Source organism: Spermophilus citellus, assembly GCF_964194105.1.
Source record: "Spermophilus citellus genome assembly, chromosome: 3".
Taxonomy (NCBI): Eukaryota; Metazoa; Chordata; class Mammalia; order Rodentia; family Sciuridae; genus Spermophilus; species Spermophilus citellus.
In genome coordinates this window covers 202,969,781-202,991,119 of record NC_138184.1, presented here as the reverse complement: position 1 = coordinate 202,991,119, position 21,339 = coordinate 202,969,781, and the positions used below count along the sequence as shown (strand labels likewise).

Below are 21,339 nucleotides of genomic sequence, written 5' to 3'. Positions count from 1 at the left end.
AGGGTAGAGAAAAACTCAGGGAACATTTCCTTCTTGCTTCCTGAACCAATCACCTGCAAGTAGTTATCAAGTTTTAGGCAGACGTCATGAGAAAGGTACCATCCTGTGCAGGATGTTGGGTCTGCCAGCTCAGGTCACGCTGGTCACTTCTCATTCTACTGAGACCAAAGTAACAGGTAGTAGGCAGCTCAGGAATTCTATCCAGCTGATTTGTTTTAAAAGCATGTATGTGATCCATTTTTCTATTTCATGTTCATAAAAGTGAACATAATGTTATGTCCTTTTAATGGTGTATATGATGCTACAGGGCCTTAATTAAGACCAGTGGTACTACTAATGATTTGGGAAAGGAAATATGTTGAGTTTCTGTTTCTTAAGTAATCTAAAGGAAGTTAGACCACTTAAATTCATGGAGTTAAATTCTTTTTTAAGGGAAGAAAATGCAATCAGAACATTTGTTTATTATATTAGAATTTTTTTGGTTAAGGAAACTATTCTACCTCAAATATATGTGCTTGGGGTGGCTGTGAAAAACCCTGGTGAGCTCACTGTGGCCTGACCAATTTTGATGTCTTGTGTAATTTAGGAAAAATGAATGAAGTAAGTTTTTTATATATATATATATAAAACAATTTTCTCTCTTCCTCCTCCCAGGATTAAGTTGTCATCAATCTGGGAAGAAAAAAAAAAAAAACATTAATGAAGTGGCCAATAATGTGAAGGGAATCATGGATCAGTTTCCTTTCGCTCCCTGCAGTGGATTTCACTTACGAGAAAATTGAAGCTGGCAAGACCCTGTTTTCTCTGCAATTTATTTAAAACCTTGCACGCATTTGGATACCTTGTGATTTCCAAGAACTATGTGAAGATTAAGCTTGGCTTCCTGATACATGGCATGTATTCTTTTCAGTCTTTTGTGTTTGATTTTGTTTGATTTCCCTCTGCAGCCCAGCATCTCTGTAAAGGTTTTTATGCTTTCACCAGCCATGTCTTAAATACATTAAGACAACACATTTGGCGTTCACACTTCTTCAGTAATGTCTGTACTTGAAAGCCACACAGTGGCATAAAACAATGTGTGTTTTCTTTGAGAGCAGTGCACATTTTGCAACCACTAGGAAGGACATTTTTCGCTAAAGCAAACCCCTGTTCACTGACTGACTAGACAGCATGGTCCCAGACTGTGGGACCCCACCTGTCGCTCACCTTTTGAGGATGTTTGCAAATGTGTGTGGTTTTTTTTCCCCCTTTGGAAATAACTGTGCATTTGTATAGGATACTGGATCTGCTTAGCATTTTCAAGCCACGTAACGTGACTGTTTTCCAAGCAGGTTGAAGATGAAGCCAGCAAGTTCCAAGCATTTAGAAGGAAGTTAAGGGAAATTGCTTATTTTTCAACCTCTAGAAATTGTGGTAACTTTTTACATGTGTCCTGGGTCTTGTCAACATCTCATTTTTCCCCCATCCATTCTGTTACACTTTGTATCTTCTAAATGGAGAAAATAATGAGGAACAGAATGTTTAAAACTTGGATGCAAAAGGCTGTATGGATGGGCCCTGAAAGCAGTCTTGGTTAATGAACACTTGCAAAGCAAATTACAGAATTACCCAGAGTCAAAAGTTTGCTCAGTTACAGCAATGCACCTTTGACTTACATTTTTAAAAAACATTCCAAGCTGATTGAAAGGCATCGTAGGGTACCTGACTTTAAACAGGCTCCTGGAATAACTGTTCAAATGCAGGTTTTAGAAACAATGCAGGATTCTTGCTTTAAAGGTGAAAATGGGGGGAAAAAAAGAAAAGAAAGAAAGGCTTCACTTCCCTTATTTAAGGAGTTGAGGACCTTGGAGGATGAAGGTGAGCCTGGGGAAAAAGTGCTCAGGGTACAAAGTGCTCTGATATGGAGGGGTTCTCCTGATGGCAGGCCAGCTCACATGGGGTGGGCCTTCCTGCTGAATCCTATTAATACTGAGGCCACAGGGCAGTTAAACTTCATCTAAAGCATGAACTTAGCTCCTCTAAGCAAATTCCCATGAAAATACCTCCACATACATTGTTTTACATTTTCCTGTTAGTCAGAAGGAAGGAGAAACTACAAGCTTGAAATGTGTCACACATTTTTAGAATCAAAATAGGAATTATGATCCAAATAGACAAGGGCTTCCTGAGAGTTGGGTGAGAGAAAAGCATTTCTACAGTCAAACCCGAAATCTCTACGGAAGTGGACTCAGCATTCCTAAACCCTAACATGGTATTATCTCTGGAGTAAGGTGCAAGTAGATATGTCAAGGGTCATAACTCATCCAAATGTAGCCTTCTTTTAAACTTACAAATGCCAAGCAAAGAATTATTTACGGATTGGTTTGAAAGAGAGCAAAAGACACCCAAAGCTAGAGTGTTTTTCTGTTTGCTACCTAGGAATCCTTTTCATTCCTCTTTCATTCATTCCAACTCACCAGAAGTCTTTAGAAGTATTTCAATTTAAAGTATACTTAAAATTAGGATTTCTTAATGGAAATATGGGGAGAAAAGTTGACATTTAATGAAAAGCAGCCTTCCTTGTGATTTGTTTTAAGTCATTCATTTGGAGTAGAGTCATAATTTTTATATTTTACTAAGTTTACATTAAGAGTTTGCTGATTAAATCTTAGTATTTAATAAGTTTCTAACTTGGAATTTTGAAAATATTCACTGTTGGAAGTCTTCAATAGGAATGTTAGGGTGATTAGAGATCTGTGCTCTTGTCATAGACAACTTCTTCTGGGAAGTAAAACAATACCACTCAGTGTGCGTGTGAGGGGAATCTGTCATTACAGAAATGTGATGATCAGAAGTTGGAAGGTTTTGAGTTCCCCATTCTTGCCACTGATACACGAAATCCAAAGTTCTGTTTGTCTCACTCCTTTTCTATTTGCAGACACGTTCTCCCTCCCCTGCATTTCATTCCTGCCTTGTCTGAGGGCAGTCATGAAAATTAATACAGACTGTTCATTAACAGAGTTATTATACTATTGAGAAAGCACTGGAATGTTTTGTGAGATTATTTTTATATGAAGGAATAGCTTGAATTTGAAGAGCTGGTAAGAAGTGTTACAAATACCTTAATACAGTGATGGTATCGCCATGACATCACTGCACACAGTGTTCTGAAAGGAGGTTGGGGACTTAAATTCCATTTTCTTACAGGTACAGTTTGACTGACTTAAAAATACAAGATACATAGGACATGAAAACACCTATTTAAATGCTCAGCAAAAAAAAAAAAAAAAAAAAGGTCCAAGGCAGAGTGGCTGTCCATCCATGAAGCAGGGATGAGAAGATAATTCTACCTCCCAAGAGTGATTAAAAAGTTTCCAGGGGAGCCTCCAGGCTTGCAAAAAAAAAAAAAAAAAAAAAAAAAAAAGCAAAGCCTCTTAGTATCCTTTCCTCCGTGTGTATATGACAGCCAGTACCCTAGGTATGCATCTATATAAGATACTCATCTGTGAATATTACTGGGTTTGTAATCTTTGTTATATAAGAGGATGTTTAGGCTGTACATACTGGGGCAGATTATTGCCTGCCCCCTATACATAGGAATATGCTCATAATTGCGCATAACTTCCATCTCCTTTACTGGCTTGTAGGCAGAAGAAACCATGTATGTTACTTATGTTACTGCCTTGCAGTCTTCTCATACACCAAAAGAAAAACTTAAGAATCTCAAATAACATAAGCAATTTCCTATTCTCATTCCCCTTCCCAAAGCAGCATATTTTAGAGGGACATACAAAATCTAAATTCTCTGTTCAGGAGTGGACTTGAAAAAATTTGTTTTTATCTTTTTATTTTTATTTTTATTTTTTTGTATGATGCACTGAGATGTGTACTTTCTAATGAAGTTGGTACCTAAGAAATGTGGTAGCATCATTCAGAAAACTATTATACTTCAAAGTGACACATAGTAAGGAGAATGGAATAATACATGTTGCATATTTGTTACCAATTGTAATTTGTCTGTATTATGAAGGACGTAATGGTTTGTCAGCTGTCACTGTTGTTTCCTTGTAACATGATATGGAATAAAAGTATAGCAAAATCTCCATACTCTCCTTGGTACATCTTCTTCATGAGTGCCCAATAAGATCATAGACAGCATCAAAGAAACATTGTCTTAAAGCTCTTGGACACACCATTCTCAAAGAATGAAATAAGAGCCAAACACACAATATGTTTAGAAAGAGTGAGTTAATCAGAATGTTCCAAGAATCTCGCAAATCCTCCCCTTTCCTTGATTTGCTATGCCAAATTTAGGTAGAAGAGTAGGGGCAGTGCAGAACAAATCTGTGAGCTGCAGGAATTCCCCTGGCCCCTCCATGATGTTCACCATATGTTCTACCCATCTCAGATGCATCTGGAGCCTATCTGGTTTTGTTTAATGACAAATCCTATTTATCTTTTATTGTCTTTTCTCTATTTTTTTGTACATATCCTGAGATAAGGTAAGTAGGTTACCCTCCACGGAATACAAATCAAAGCTTTAGCAAGCACATACTCAGAAACATTACTGTTCTCTTACTGAGTTTAGCACACTTCCCTGCACACACACCCCGGGGTGTCTGCACCTGAGTATGCAGGGCAATGTTGGGAGCCCACGTGTGGATTGACAGGGACACATTGGTTGACCATTACCTTTTCTATCATCACCTTCTTGTCAGATCTGTCACAATTCCAAACAAACCCCCATGATTTGACAAATTGCTTATGATGGTCATGCCAAATATAGTCAATTTGTAGATTGGCTATTTTGTGTTTTAAAAGTGCTAATAAGCAGCTCATGAAAGACACCACTCGTTCAGAGTTCAGACCTCAGCTGCTGCTGCTTTTTCCTCCCAAATCACTGAGTCATCTGTGCCAAAGTCTAGTGCATTTTTGGTCACTGCCACCATCAATGAATTCCACAACAGGAAACTGCAGAGATGTACACTTCATAGCAGCCCAATTCACAATAGTTTAACCATAGAACCAACCGAGCTGTCCTTCAATAGATGAATGGAAAAAGAAAATGTGGTATATATATTCAATGGAATATTACTCAGCTTTAAAGAAGAATGAAATTATGGCATTTCCTGGTAAATGGATAGACTTGGAGAATATTATGTTAGGCGAAATAAGCCAATCCCCCCAAAAAACCAAAGGCAAAATATTTTCTCTAATATGTTGATGCTAATTCACAATAAGGGGAAGACACTTGAGAAGAATAACGTTACCTTAGATTAGGTAAAGGAAAGTGAAAGGAGGGGAGGAGAGAGATGTGGGGAGAGGAAGGATAGTAGAACAAAACAGGTATTATTACTTTATGTGTGTGTGTGTGTGTGTGTGTGTGTGTATATATATATATATATATATATATATATATATATATATATGACTTCATGACCAAGGTGATTCTACAACATGTACACTCAGAAAAATGAGAAATTATATCCTACCAATGTATGATATATCAAAGTGCATAAATACATTCTACTGTCATGCATGACTAATTAAAACAAGTAAATAAAATTAAAACGAAAAAGAAGTGCACTTCACAGTAGCCAAGGTAGAGATAATATACAAATTTAGTTAAATGGGAGCCATAAATTACCCTGGAAACTGACTAAAGTTATGCAAGTGTAGAAAGAGTGACTTGTTCCAAGGAGGCTTTTCAAGGGAACGGAATGGCCATTTTACTTCTAAACAGCTATTTGCCCATTGTTGAGTTACTCCTGCAGCCTCAGCAGCAAGCTCAGATTTTAGAGCTCAACTGTGCATCTCCATTGATTTAATCACATGAATTCAAAAAGAAACAGGGTGGTATCTGCATGAGGCCAAAGAAATACCTGTGAGAAATACTTTTACTTTCTAAATGTGGCAGTCAAGGTGTCAAGCATCCTCTAAGTTCCACAATCACTGGACATTTCTGTCTTTTTCTGCAGGGGCTCTTCCAGCTCTGGCAGGTTGGAGGGTGTGACGTGTGCTGGCTGAGGCAAGAAGTTAGAGTCAGGAGGGCGGCACTCCTGTAGTTGCTGTTGGCCCCCAGAGTAAAGAGAAACCAGAGGGGAAGGTGTTGGAGCAACCTTGTGCCACTGGGTTAACACGTACAGTCGCTGCATAATGGTGGGCATTGTAAGTCTCTGCAATGAGAACCCCACAGTGGCCCAGCAGCCTGCTGCTACCAGTGGGTGGTGGCGTTATGGGCATTAGCTTTGAGAAGCTTATATAGCACAGGGGGCTAGGATAAAGGACACAAATCAGGGGAAAACTGACAAGATTAAAAAAAATCCAAGGCCTCGTATTTACCGTTCATCCCCCATGCTCTCGGTGTGCTATATTGTCTGCGTTGAGTCATGCTGCGAGAGAGCCAGGCACAATAATAGCTCAGAGCGCACTTGCAGCCCTGGAGCATCCTCTGCCAATGGTGCTAACTGTGCTAGTAGAGAATGGGATTCTGATAGAGTTGTCTTTTTTCTCCTTCCCTGCAAGACCACCAATAATTATTGGAGGGCACATAGCAAAGATGGGGTAAGGGTTCCCTGTTGGGGTGTATCCTGAGAAATGAACCAGCAGGGGTTCCTGAAAAGGCGTGTGATACGCAACCCAAGGTGTGCCTGCCGGACAGATAACAGACAATACCAAGGAAGTCCAGGGACACATCTGAAGCAGCAGTTTGAGGGTATAGAGAGGTTGAAATAAAACCGAGCTTTATAAATCATACAACAGGGAGAAACAATCTCTTTTCCCTCTCTCCTTCTTTAACCAACTGTAGTAACAGGTACCTTGCTTCCCCCAAAGAAAGCATATGATCCACTAAGATCCTTGGGGAAAAGCAGGCTCCTTGGGGAAAGTCTTGTGATTATCTTGCTTAATATTTAGGAAATTCCGACCCTCCTGCATCCATTCCCTTAGTCCAACGGCTCTCAGTCCCGACTTGTATTTGAATCACTGGGAAGTTTTCAAAATGCCTCCACCCCAGACAAATTCATTGTAAGAATACCAAAAGAGGGGACCTGGCACTGGTGATTCTCAAGGGAGGGGATCTGGCCCTGGTCTGTTTGGGGAACCTCACACGTGACTCTCTGATGCAGCCAGTGTGGGAACAGCTACACTCTCCCCTTCCTCCTGCCTGTCTCCTACTTCAGGGTGACAGCTGCCAGGCTCTCTGTAAGGGACCGGTAGTGCTCACTTTTCCCTCTCCAGGCCATATGATTGATCTCTGTCACAACTATGCACTTTGCCATCCTAGTACAAACAGGATGGCAACCCATAGATGAATGAGCACAATCCATAGACGAAATGAGCACGGATGTGTTCCAATAAAACAATTTGTCATAGTGAAATTGGTTTCATAGAACTTTCACATGATCAAATATTGTCTCTCTTTTGATTTTTAAAAACTATTTAAAAATATAAAGACCATTCCTAACACAGATGACATATAAAATGCAGTGGGCAGGAACTAACCTGGGGTTGTAGTTTGCATATCTTCTTTTTTTAGAATTCAGCCCTGGTAATGGGGTAGGCAAAGGCCACCACTAACATCTGCCAGGAAAAGAGTAAGTATAGAACTTACACACACACACACACACACACACAAATATATATATATATATGTATATACATATATATATGATGAAGATATGAGAGAGAGAGAGAAGGATATATATCCTTCTCTCTCTCTCTCTCTCTCTCTCTCTCTCTCTCTCTCTCTCTCACACACACACACACACACACACACACATACCTTCATAATGACCAAGATGACCAAGTTTGGGCTTGGAATTCTTGGACTCAAAAGAGTTTTTCACCAAAATATGGCAGAATGAAGACAGTCAGTTAGGCCTGAGATCTGCTCTTTTTGCTTCTCACCTCCAGCACCATCTGCAATGTGAGGGGCACTAAGTTGGAAGGGTGGATATCCCAGTCTCTGCATCCCACTTTATCCATGCCTTCAGCAAATAGCCTCTCCTGGACCAGCCTTTGGTGATAAGGTTAAATACCCTCAGGGAGGCTGGGCCAGGCAGGATTGCATTAGCAGAGAGGATTCCTGGGTTCCAGACACCTGGAGTACATGGAGCAGAGTGGGGTGGGGGGATATGTTTCTTTGGGCCATGGTGCCATGGATTGGTCCTTCTATGGGAAACGGCCAGGCCTGCAGGTGGTCAGAGCCCTGTCCTTTAAGCAAGGGTTTCAAAACAGATGTCTCCCTTACCTTGGTCTCAGGGCAATACCGATGGGTATTAGGAATCTGAGAATTAGCTCCAATGAGTTTTGAGGTCTCTTATGAGTTCCTCTGGCCCACTTCACTCAAAACTTACAGGATGAGTCCTCATCTCAATGTGAGGCAGATCCATGCTGAGGGAAGGGAAACACTTTTTAGACTATTTCTTGTAATTAAAAGTAGCTTTTTGTCAGTGGATTGCTGAAACCACCTGGTACTGGTCCCCAGGAATCAGTTATTAAATATTTAGGGACTTTTGTGAGTCAGTTCTTAAATCATTGATAACTTGAGATCAGATGGGGGTGTTTACAACCAGAAATTGGTAAACTCTACAATCAATTTGTTTTTGTTTGTCTTGTTTGTTGGTTTGAGAGCAGGGGGGTTGTCATCTTGTGTTTGAGAACCAGTTTCTCAGCAACACCATTACCTCTAGACCCTTCCCTTTCCCGCCCCGTCTCCCATCTCTCCATGAGTACACCCTCCACCCATGCCACTAGAACTCTTCCATGACCCTGGGTATTCCAGACATCCTCATGTTGGTGTTCTCTCTGGCTGGAATGTCCTTTCCCATTTTTCTAGCAGACAAATTCCTGTTCATACTTTCAAAACCTGAAAACCATCTCTATTGCAAAACATTCCAGAACTCCCCCTTAAAACAGTTTCTCCCTGGATAGGCAGAACTAACATCATCAAAATGGCGATATTACCAAAAGTTCTCTATAGGTTCAATGCAATGCCAATCAAAATCCCAATGGCATTTCTTGTAGAAATAGATAAAGCAATCATGAAATTCATATGGAAAAATAAAAGACCCAGAATAGCAAAAGCAATTCTAAGCAGGAAGTGTGAATCAGGTGGTATAGCGATACCAGATTTCAAACTATATTACAGAGCAATAGTAATAAAAACAGCATGGTACTGGTACCAGAACAGGCGGGTGGACCAATGGTACAGAATAGAGGACACAGAGACTAAACCACAAAGCTACAACTATCTTATATTTGATAAAGGAGCTAAAAACATGCAATGGAGAAAGGATAGCATCTTCAACAAATGGTGTTGGGAAAACTGGAAATCCATATGCAACAAAATGAAACTGAATCCCCTCCTCTCGCCATGCACAAAAGTCAACTCAAAGTGGATAAAGGAGCTAGATATCAAATCAGAGACTCTCCGTCTGATAGAAGAAAAAGTTGGCTCCGATCTACAGATTGTGGGGACGGGCTCAAAATTCCTTAATAGGACACCCATAGCACAAGAGTTAGTAACAAGAATCAACAAATGGGACTTTCTTAAACTGAAAAGTTTTTTCTCAGCAAGAGAAACAATAAGAGAGGTAAATAGGGAGCCTACATCCTGGGAACAAATTTTTACTCCTCACACTTCAGATAGAGCCCTAATATCCAGAGTATACAAAGAACTCAAAAAATTAGACAATAAGAAAACAAATAACCCAATCAACAAATGGGCCAAGGACCTGAACAGACACTTCTCAGAGGAGGACATACAATCAATCAACAAGTACATGAAAAAATGCTCACCATCTCTAGCAGTCAAGGAAATGCAAATCAAAACCACCCTAAGATACCACCTCACCCCAGTAAGATTGGCAGCCATGATGAAGTCAAACAACAACAAGTGTTGGCGAGGATGTGGGGAAAAGGGTACTCTTGTACACTGCTGGTGGGACTGCAAACGGGTGCGGCCAATTTGGAAAGCAGTATGGAGATTCCTGGGAAAGCTGGGAATGGAACCACCATTTGACCCAGCTATTGCCCTACTCGGACTATTTCCTGAAGACCTTAAAAGAGCACACTACAGGGATACTGCCACATCGATGTTCATAGCAGCACAATACACAATTGCTAGACTGTGGAATCAACCCAGATGCCCTTCAATAGATGAATGGATAAAAAAAATGTGGCATTTATACACCATGGAGTATTACGCAGCACTAAAAAATGACAAAATCACGGAATTTGCAGGGAAATGGATGGCACTAGAGCAGATTATGCTTAGTGAAGCTAGCCAATCCCTAAAAAACAAATACCAAATGTCTTCCTTGATATAATGAGAGCAACTAAGAACAGAACAGGGAGGATGAGCAGGAAGAAAAGATTAGCATTAAACAGAGACATGAGGCGGGAGGGAAAGGGAAAAAAAAGGGAAATCACATGGAAATGGAGGGAGACCCTCATTGTTATACAAAATTACATTTAAGAGTTTATGTGGGGAATGGGATAACAAACATGGAGGGAAATGAATTACAGTAGATGGGGTAGAGAGAGAAGATGGGAGGGGAGGGGAGGGGGGATAGTAGAGGATAGGAAAAGTAGCAGAATACAACAGTCACTATTATGGCAGTATGTAAAAATGTGATGTGTAACCGATGTGATTCTGCAATCTGTATTTGGGAAAAAATGGGAGTTCATAACCCAACTGATTCTAATTTATGAAATATGATTTGTCATGAGCTTTGTAAAGTTGTGAACATCCAATAAAAAAAATTAAAACTGATAATATCAAAATCAAAAAAAAAAAAAAAAACAGTTTCTCCCTTCTCCAGGTTCCCACATCATTTTGAAAATACTAACAAACAGGATTTGTTTGTTGTTGTTGTTTTTCTTAAAGCTCTACGTCTGTGAGCTTAAAAATGGTGCCCAAGATGTAGTAGACATTTAGTAATTTAAAGCAAATTAATTATTAAAAGATAATGAAGATTAATCAAGAGTTAAATGGCAATATCATTTTCCTTTCTGAGAAGGAAAGCCTTACTTAGAAGCCTTCAAGCATAATTATGATACATAATTGTATCATAATATAATTATAATATACACTCACACACTGTATGTTAGGATATGGGATTCTATGCAAGGCACTGCCTGGCTCTGTGGAAGAACCAAAGAGGAATGATCTCTGTTCCCATGGAGCTTGTGGGGTTTGCTGAGGCAGTGGCTCCTATACCTGGCTGACTACCAGAGTGGCCTGAAGAGCTTTTTAAACAATCCTACTAAACTGCAGTAGTGGGGTGCAGTCCAGGTATGTTCCAATATCTCCTTAAGTAGTTCCAACGATCAGTCATCACTATGAGCCACCCTGTAGGAACCCTGTAAGGTTTAGATACATAACCTCCTAACTGGTCTGTTTGCTTCCCTCTCAAATCCCACCACCACCACCTGAAGACTCTGCTCAAATTGCAAATCACCTGAGCTATATTCTTGTTTCAAACTTTTCAGTGGCTCCTTCTCTCTTCCTGAGTGAAGTCCAAGTCTGGAGAAGGGCACAAGGCTCCGGTGGTCTCTCCTTCCCTACTACCATTTTCATCTTTTCTCCTCTCCTCTGCTCTCATTTTACCTTCTGGCCTCAAGGGTTGCCAAGTGGTTTCCTGTTTTGCCTCTCTCACCTCCTCATGTAACCATGTCCTCCTCATCCTCTACTATGCACCCATTATCAGCTCCTCCGTGGAGTAGAACAAGACCATCTCCTCTTGTGGGGTTGCTCTTTTTATTCTTTCTATTTCTATTTGCTCTTTATTCTTCCATCCTTTCATTCATACAGTGTGGCAGAGGCTGGCTAAGGAGTTTTCTCCTAAACTAGGCCAAATTTTATAGCCCACACCCCTTGTCAAGTGGATGTGACTAGGTGGCTGGGTTCTGATTAGTGGAATTTGAACAGAAATGACGGCACCACTTCCGGACTGGCCTATCAAGCCCTTGTGACAATTCCCATGCTCCTTCTCCATACAGGTAACTATGGCCAAGGTGAAAGTCACATGTTTAAAATGGGCCCAGAGTGTGCAAGAGTCATTGCTTAAATGGAGCTATTAGAGGATCAAGAAGGTCCTTTGGGAACTTCATATGAGTAAGACATAAATTTCCAGACTGGGATTGTGGCTCAGTGATAGAGCGCTTGCCTAGCATGTGTGAAGCCCTGGGTTTGTTTCCCAGCACCACATTAAAAAATAATTAATAAATAAATAAATAAATAAATAAAAGGTATTGTGTCCAGCTACAACTAAAAATATATATTTTTTTAAAAATCATAGACTTCCATTGTGGGTTAATTGTAAAAAGAAACAAAATGAAATAAGTTATCCTATACCAAAGAATTTGACAAATATTTATTGAGTACCTGTTCTGTGTGAAGACTGCTCTCGGTGCTGGAGATGTGGCAAACAACCCTTCTGTCATAGTGGGAAAGAGAGAGAATGTTTAAAAATACAGAACACAGGAATGAAGATATATCCCAATAGTCAGGCACTTGCTGCATCACACCCCAGGTTCAGTTCCCAGCACCACAAAAAAAAAAAAAATAAAATGAAAACTAAAGCATAGAACACAACTTCAAGCACTGACAAATATAGTGAGAATATTCTAAGCATCTCCACTATTACATCTTTTTTCATTTCATTTTAACTATATCTTTTGTTTAACACACTGGATTCCAAGTTTTTAAGGGTAGTAACTAAACTTTTTTCATCTTTCCATCTCTAGTCCTACATCACTACTTAATCTTCAATAAGTCTTGACCACATGACCAAAGTCACAGGCATGAGGTGGCAGGGACGGTGAAATAGGATGCAAGGGAAAAAGAAAAGGTGACTCCCCTTCAGCTGAGAAGGCTTCAGAGTCAGGGTTGAATTAACACCAGGGCAGTACACGGGGTCTCCTCCCACTTGATGTTTGCATTTGTTCTTCCACCTGCCAGGAAAACCTACCCATGTTCCCTGAGAAACTCTCCCATGTCTCTCCCAAGGCAGCCTCCCGACTCTCACCCCAACCCCTGACCCGGAACCAAGGCAAAACTCCCAACCTCCTCCTGTGCCACTTGTGTACGTTTACTCACATGAGATCTATCTTTAAGTACGTGAAAATACATCTACACAGTTGTTTCTCCCAACAGACTCTGAGGGAGTGCATCCAAAGTGAACTTCAGAAGTGGATTACCATTTGGTACATATCTACTGAGGTAAGGCAGAAAGTCACACTACCTTAAAGGAAGCACCTGAATAAAGACGTAAATGCGATACATTCAGGGTGCCTTGGGGAGACATCAAGGAGCTTAGCTTAGGCAGGAGGGACTCAGAGAGGAAAAAACCTGGGCTGTGGACACACTAGAGTCCAGACCCTCAAAAGTCTGAACCTCAGCTCAGATTGTTAAGCAAAGAAATGGCATGATCTGGACTCTGCTTTGGGAGCAATCAACCTGGCCCATGTTGCTTGCCACTGTTTGTTTCACCAAACACCTGTTAATGCCTTCCAGGTGCCAGCCACTGAGCTGGGCACTGCAGGTAAAGAACCGGTGTGACTCTGCCTTTTCCTCACAGTCCCAACAGGAGAGACAGCTGTGTAGACATTATTTTCATGTATTAAAAATGGGTACATTTTCCTGAAAGACAGGATGAGGCACCATGCACTCTCCTCTGTTAATCCAGCCCCAATTCCCAGATTCCATGATAAAAATGTCAAATTTCTGAATTTTCTCTATCAAAGCTAAGTGATCTAATTCAAGGTATCTCTCAATTTTTCAAATAATACATCTCCTCAGGGAATTCTGCGCATTTTTTCCTCAGAGCTTGACCTCCTCCTGTCACTCCTCAGGGTAGTACCTTTCTGAGGATGCTCCTCGGAATGCTAAGCTCCCTAAGGATGGACACCTGTTTTACTCATCTCATTTCTATAGCTTGTGCCTAGCATAATTCAGTGTTCCCCAGATAGCTGCAGCACAGAGAGATTTGCTTTAGGCACAAAGAAAGCAAATAGAGAGGAAGCTATTGGCAAATGTCTTCACAAAGCAAAACAAAACAAAAAAAATTCCCATTTCTTTTCCATTTTCTGTGAAATAGTGGGAGCACTCCATGTACCTCCATTATGGAGCCAGAATTATGACATGTGTTTCTAATATTCTTATCTTACTGAGGTCCCAGAGGAAAGCCCCCCCTGTGGGAGAGGGACTAAATTATCCTTCAATCTCTGTCAATGATTTGCCAAGTATAAGGAGAATTCACAGTAGGATGAAGAAAACTGTGCCTGTGAGTGTATGCGTGTGAGTTTGCTTTCAATTGCTACCGAAATTGAGAACCAACACATGCTTTATAAATGTCATTGAAGGATCTCCATTATTGCTCATTCTATCATTTAATACTAAATTTTAATTCATAAACTGGTTATGATATTTTGGCCTTCTTTTTGTGGACCAGTGAGCAGACAATTTAAGTACAGTTACATCTTGAGTAAAGTGTTTCCACCTTTCCATTTAGGTCATTGACAGCTCTCTGAGGTTCTGAGTGTCACCTGCAGCTCGAAGCTTGGTTGGGAGGCAGAGCTCACTGGGAAGCCTGGGGGCATGCTCCACTCTTCCAGCTCACACTTAGGCCTGAAAGATGAAGTAGTATTTTTGAGGTCACTACCCATGAGTGATAAATTTAGGACCTTAGTCTGGTCACATAGGGAGTCAGATTGAACCCTAAAAGTGCAATGCAGTTGCCCTATACCACCATAGCCACAAAGTAGATCTTTACATAGATTTCAGCACCATATTTAAACCCTGTGACAGAGACTATGACTGGGAACTTTTGTGCTTGTAACTAACTCAAGAAATTATCTGTCCTTATAAGGGTCACTTCAAGCCTCCAGGCCTTATTAGGATTGTAACTTTTTTTCAGCAATGACACTGGAACACCACCAAACTTAACAACAGCAACAACAAAATTGTAGAGAATGCGAATCAGTTTCTGGAAGTCATGGTGATAATGAGAAGCCATGTAAAATTCTCCATCACATTCTCCATTCTCCTTCACGGGTACAGGATGACTGTAGCTGGTTCTTGGGGAGAGAAGTAGGAAGCACTGGACACGTAACCCACCCACAAGCTCAGTGGGTGAGGTCACATTAGCCTTGTCTTAATCAGGACCTCAGTGGCCCAGCCTGGGTCCTGTGCTTTAAGGGACCTTGAGCCAGCTCTCCTCTGGTCTTCCCCACCTATCACAGTGTAGAGTTTCCAGGGCAAGAGTATAAGCAGCTCTTCCAAAACTGGTGGTAGGGTGTGTGGGGGCCTCTACCCTGTTTTCCCGAAGGGAGACAGTGTCTATTGCTGCCATTTTACGCCACCTGAAGCCCAAGGAGTAGATGAAGTACAGCTCTTTGTGTAAATTGGAATGAGAACTTGAACTGGAGCATCCCCACAGTACAGAGAGGATCTGGGGATGGGAAAGGAAGGGCCTCTGTGGACTTTCAAGATACAATGTGCCAGAATGGATGTAGGGGCAGTATTAGAAATCCCAGAGTGAAATAGAGTGGAGTATCCAAAAGAGATTAGGATATTGAGAGGCACCAGGTTACTGGGGTCTAGACTAAAGCCTTGTGTCAGAGGAAGTCATGACATGGATCCAAATGGAGATAGTAAGCCAGGGAAGAGAGGAGCATAACTGAGAAAGAGTAGCTGGGATGAAGTCTCCTACACTGGTTTTGCACAGGGTCCTATGACACCATCTTGCTGGAGAGCTCCAGTGTTCTCCATTCACACAGAACAAAATGTGAGTGATGTTCCCTTGTTCTGCTTACCTATTGCCATATGACAAATCAACTCCAACATCTAGCGTCTTAAAACAACAATCTTTGATTATCTTTCACACTTTTTAGGGGCTAAGGGTTCAGGAGCAGTTCAGCAAGGTGATTGTGTCTTGGAATGTTTCATGAGGCTGCAATCAAATGAGGGTTGGGTTGGGTCAACCTTAAAGCTTTGTTACTCATACATCTGGTGTCAGACTATGGAAGAAGGCTCCATAAATTGGGAGCTGAAACACCTGGAGCAGAGCACTTCTAACTTACTATGGTTTGCCACAAGGTCCCTTAAGCCTATGGCTTCAGGTTAGCTGGACGTTGTTTATAGTGGCTCAGGGCTCCAAAGCCCATGCGCCAACAGAACAAGACCATCAGGTGAAAGCTCTGTCGATCTTTATGATCTAGCATTCTGTTTTAGCATTTCTGTAAGTCACTATGGCCAGCTTATCCTTAAGGGAAAGGGAATTAGATTTCCCCTTTTGATGGAAGAATTCTAAAAAGAACTGTGATCATATTCTAAAGCTATGGCAGTCTGCCCCTGGCATAAGTTATTTATATTGATCTCACATGCAAAATACTCTCACTCCCTCCTAAGACTTTAAAATATTGTCTCCTATTATAGCATCCCTCTCTGGTGCAAGGTTCTCTGTCTCACCATCTAAATCAAGTCCAGGTACTGCAGAATGAGGCTCCTTTGGTTCGGATCCTCATATTTTCTTCCCTGCCCCCAACATATTTTAGTGGAATAGGCAGAGGATAGCCCATAGAGATGTTTCAAAACTAGGACAGTAATGAGTAATCTAGCAATTCTGAAATACTGCCAGGCACACATTGTCAGTTGTCAGAGTTAGTGCATTCCCTAGGGATGATTCCCAAGGCTCTTAGCTCCATTCTCTGGGCTCTTGGTTTCTCCCTCTGGATTATCTCTCCTCCCCTCTTAAATGGACCCCATTTTTATGCTGGAATGATTTTTCTCAGCCTGCTTCTTTCTCATAGAATTGCAGGGTCCTGATGCATCTTTTCATGTTGTACAATTTCTGTACTTTTTAGTACTCATTGGCAGTTTTTTCATGAGCAAAAGTCTCTTTAAAAACTTCATGTGTTTCCTATCAATCTTCTTGGGATTTCCTCCACTAGATAAAAGCCACATCCACAAATCTTATTCAGGGATGTTTTTCTGAATAACATCCTTAGCTTCCTCAAAGGCTCCTGTGGGACTGTGCCCTTAAGATTCTTAGACTCATTTTTGTTTAATAGACGCATCTAAGAGGCATGCCTTTAAGATCTCTAGAGAGACCTTTGACTCTGAAAGAACCTATGAGGCACTAGGTTAAATTCATCAGAGGTCTTAACAAAGGACTCTGGACTCCTATTGTTGCCTCCTTCTTCCAGTGGAAATCACATATTGTAGTTTTAGCCCCATTTGCCACCTGGATAAGATTATGAATTAGTTCTAATTTTTGAATCCCAAAAGCCTTGGCTATTTTATATTTTCTCATTCTGTCTTCAGTTGATCTGTCTCTTGTTTTCCTAGAGCAGCAAGAACCAGGTAGCCATCTTCCACAGTCTGCCTGGCAATCTCTTATTATTTCCTTAAGGACATTTTCTATTTCCTGTGCTATCACAGATCACAGTATTGCTTGACTTTCTTAACTAGGGTCTCCTTTCTTCTAGCTGCTGATATATGTTGTTCACTTTCCTTTAATCCCTCATGGATAGACTCTTCAAAACCATTCTTATCTCCACCTTCCATCCAGGCCCCCTTGGGTCAACAGGGCTGAATGGACACATGACCCACGTTTTAAGTTTTGTAATGGAAATATCTCACTTGTAGATAACAAAAAAATTCCAATTATCTGTCACTGTGAAATATCACCCTCAAAAATTGGTAGGCTAAAAATCCCAACATTGATTTCTTTTTTCTTTCAGTTTTTCGTGATTCCTATGGATCCAACATTTTGAATCAGCTTGTCTGGGTGGTTCTGGCTGCAGATCTCTTGCAGGCAGATGATTCTAGGGTTGAAGTCAATTCAAAAGCATCTTCATTCCCTTATCTGGCATATGGGCTGGGACAGCTTGAACAGCTGGGGTTGTGTTGTCTACAAGGCCCTTCAATATGTGGTTTCTCTAGCATGTGGTTTCTCTGCAAAGGAGTACGAGAGAGAGAGAGAGAGAGAGAGAGAGAGAGAGAGAGAGAGAGAGAGAGAGAGACACCCCAGCAGGAGCTCCAATGTCTTTCATGAAACATCCCTTGAAAACCACTTAGAATCACTGCTGCTCCTTCCCTAAATCAGGAGCGAGTCACTAAACCCATCTCAATATTTAATGGGAGGGCAATTAAATGCCACCTCTTGACAGGAGGCATTTTGACAAATTTGTAGACACTTTGAAACCACCACACGTCTGCAGATGAACAACACAGAGGCCTCATACTACTAGGCACTGGTTGCTCATCAGAGTTATCTTGTTTGACAGGGGAGAAAACTTCCCAGCTGGAAACTTTCTTGGAATTCTGGGAGCTAGGTCTTCTGTTTTTATGATTATCTGCAGCTAAATGTCATCCCCGTAACCACTTGGGAAATTTTGCATAGCCCATTGCTTTGAATCCTGAGGTGATAACTGCCCAGAGTCCCATTTGCCTCACAGGAAACTGCCTGCCGTACAGGAGACTTTGGCACTCTGTCTGTCATTAGCTTCCTGCTTCCCAAAGCCAGGCAGTCACTGTCCCAGAGGAAAAGTAATCCTCATCAGGAAGCCAACAAGCAGCACTCTCCCCACCTCTAGTCTCTAAGACCTGTTAATGCTTGGATTTGACTTAGCGTAGGTAAGTAGCATTTTAATACTAATTTTCAAAAGCCCTGCTGTGCCGAAGAATTAAGTAAGCAATCATCTAGCTTTAAGTGTTTCACAGGGAACTAAAATAACATGTTTGGGGACAGACTATCAAGTTTTCAACCCCACCTCATTGAAGGCAGTAAAATCTCTGCCCTACCAGCTTTTGATTCTGTGGCATGTCAGTGCTGTGGCTGTAGCTAGGACAGTATGCAATCAATTTTCCAAATGTAAAGGAACTCTAGGTGTGCAGCGATTTTATATGCAGACTGACAAATGAAGGTGCATATAGGGGTGTGGGGGTGGTGCAGAGGAATGAGATATGCAGCCCTCAAAGATGACTGGCGTCTCCTTTTCTATATTTAGACTATGTCTTACGGTTCATGAAAATGCATTGCTTGTTCTTCTCCCCTTAAACCATTCTCTCTCTGCCCCCCCGCTCTCTCTGGGCTTTACTTATTTATGTTTAAAAATAACCGAGTCACATGTGATTCATTCCTAAAGCTTAAGACTTATTTTTCACAACTTGCTCAAACACAAATCCCATTGTTTGCATCCTTAGGGAGAGTGTTACTCAAGAGGGAAACAGTAGAGATTTTGTATACATTTTTGATTCAGTGAATAATTTATACTATATAAAATAAATTGTTCAGAAAACTCGAAAGATCTTTGAGTAATCCTAGAGTACTGTATTTTGTCCAGAAGGGAAATGATTGAAACACACAAAGCTTTGGAAGGAGCTGTGAAGGGAATGTACATTCAATTTTGGGGGGCTTAATGCTGTTCTTTTTGTGAACACTGAGAGCCATCTATTGTTCCAGAAGACTCCTCCACCTCCATCAAGTTCACTTTCTCTTCCCTGCTGTTGATGAGTGCTGGACAGGAGGCTGTGGTGACAGCAATTCTTGTTGAATCATGTCAACTTCCAGCTCTGGGTCTCTTAATTTTAGTCACATCTTTGCTTCTTGGGTATCAACAATATTACTGCCAAAATCCTACAGCTAAGAGTGACATAAACATTTAAGTCCACTGGAGACAGATGGCCACATGAATCTCCTTTGTTGCTGTCTCCAGGACTGCCAGGAGGCTGCTCTCTGTGGCGAACAGAATGTGAGTGGTAACTGTTGCCCACGAGGGTGTTTGTTTAGGTTCACCTTCAGGAAGTAAAGATGCTTCATTGGGGGAATTTTTGTTAGCTAAGATCCTGGGAATTACATCAGCAAGAGAAAACTAATACCTGAAGAAAAGTCACCAATTAGCAACTGCACAACTTCCTCTGTGCTCATCCTCCCAGGAAAAGAGATGAGGTTGTTAGAGCTGCCAGCTGCCTCTCTCCAAAAACTTCATTCATGTCCGTACAGAGTGGGCAGGCAAACAGACTGCCTTCACTATAGCAGCAAGAGAAAGTCTTTTTTTTTTTTTTTTATCAGAAAATCTCAAAGAACATTTTGAATCTATGATCATATACTTAACCAGAATATGGCCTTTGGCTGATTTGCCTTCAATTCTTCAATGTCCTATTTCTTTTATTTTATGACAACCTTTGCCCAAGATTGATTGAACCTTACTAAAGGCATTATAACATTAACACATTTAAAGATACATCTAGAATTTAGGCATTTTTATTTAAAAAATATTTTTGTGACTAATTTTAGATATCCAAGTTTGCTTGTCCTCAGTAATTATTAATGGCTTTCACTACAATTGGCTTGTTAGGAAAGGCAACAAAACTGTGTCATTACTCTGAAGTGGCCCCATGGTATCGTCTCTGGTACATGGGATGCTTCATCTTGTTTGAATGGCAATGGGAGCACCATTGGCCAATGTCTGTCTTAGGAGAGGGATCAGAGGAAACATGAAACGATCAATTTCAGAATCCTATGGCACGTATGAAGGGCCAGAGTAGATGCCTGACACTTGAGGGAAACGTGGGACTGAGAAACAAAGATTTAGATTCAGTAGAGAAGATGGAGTTTCGCAATCTTTGATTAAAATCTCTTCCTCCATGAAAAGAAATGCTAAATGTCTAACAGCTGAGGAGCACTAGTAGAATTTACACATATCCAAAGAGAGGTTTGAAGGAAGGACTCTCACACAGAGAGGTACCTGCATACAGAATCCTTTGTGGAGAAAGATAATTGGAGCTTTCTAAAGATTAAACCAATTAAATCCAAACACAGAATACCTTGGGTAACTGATAATTCTCACAGTTTAGTTAGCTCCAGACAGTGATGAGCTCTGGTATGTCCACTGCTACTGTGAGACTCTAGCTTTTAGCATTTCCATCTAAATAACGTGTAGTGGTTCTTCCTGACTCCCATTCATCCCTCTCCGAATCCTGCCATGGTGTTGCCAAGGGAATCTTTGTAGGTCCTTTCCTGCTCTACTCCCGGCTCTGGTGTCTTCTGCATTCAGGATCATCCATAGCATCCCTAGCAAGTACCAGGGCCCATTCCTGATGGTGCCCACTTCTTCTCACCTTGGTCCCCAGCCTGCAAACCCATATTCCCACCAGCGCTTAACTAAGAACCACTGTATTCCCACCACCAGGCTAAGAATCCCTGGCCTTTTTTTAGTCCCTCTCACATGGGGTCCTTTGCTGTGTACCCTCAGGGCACGGCACTGGACCATAATAAATATCCCTATTTTATTAGAACTGTCCCCTTTGCATAATTCTGAGTTCTTCTTGCTACCTACGTGGGCATG

The 21,339-nt window shown here is 41.2% G+C and overlaps 1 protein-coding gene across 2 annotated transcripts in view; it reads left to right on the top strand.

Moving 5' to 3' along the window:
- Positions 1-4,072, top strand: part of CDK14 (cyclin dependent kinase 14) — a 600,063-nt gene extending 595,991 nt beyond the window's left edge. For both annotated transcript variants that reach the window (XR_014021222.1, XM_081287662.1), the window contains one exon: positions 655-4,072. The gene's annotated coding sequence lies outside the window, so the exon portion shown is untranslated. The remainder of the gene's footprint in view (positions 1-654) is intronic.
- Positions 4,073-21,339: the final 17,267 nt, after the last annotated feature.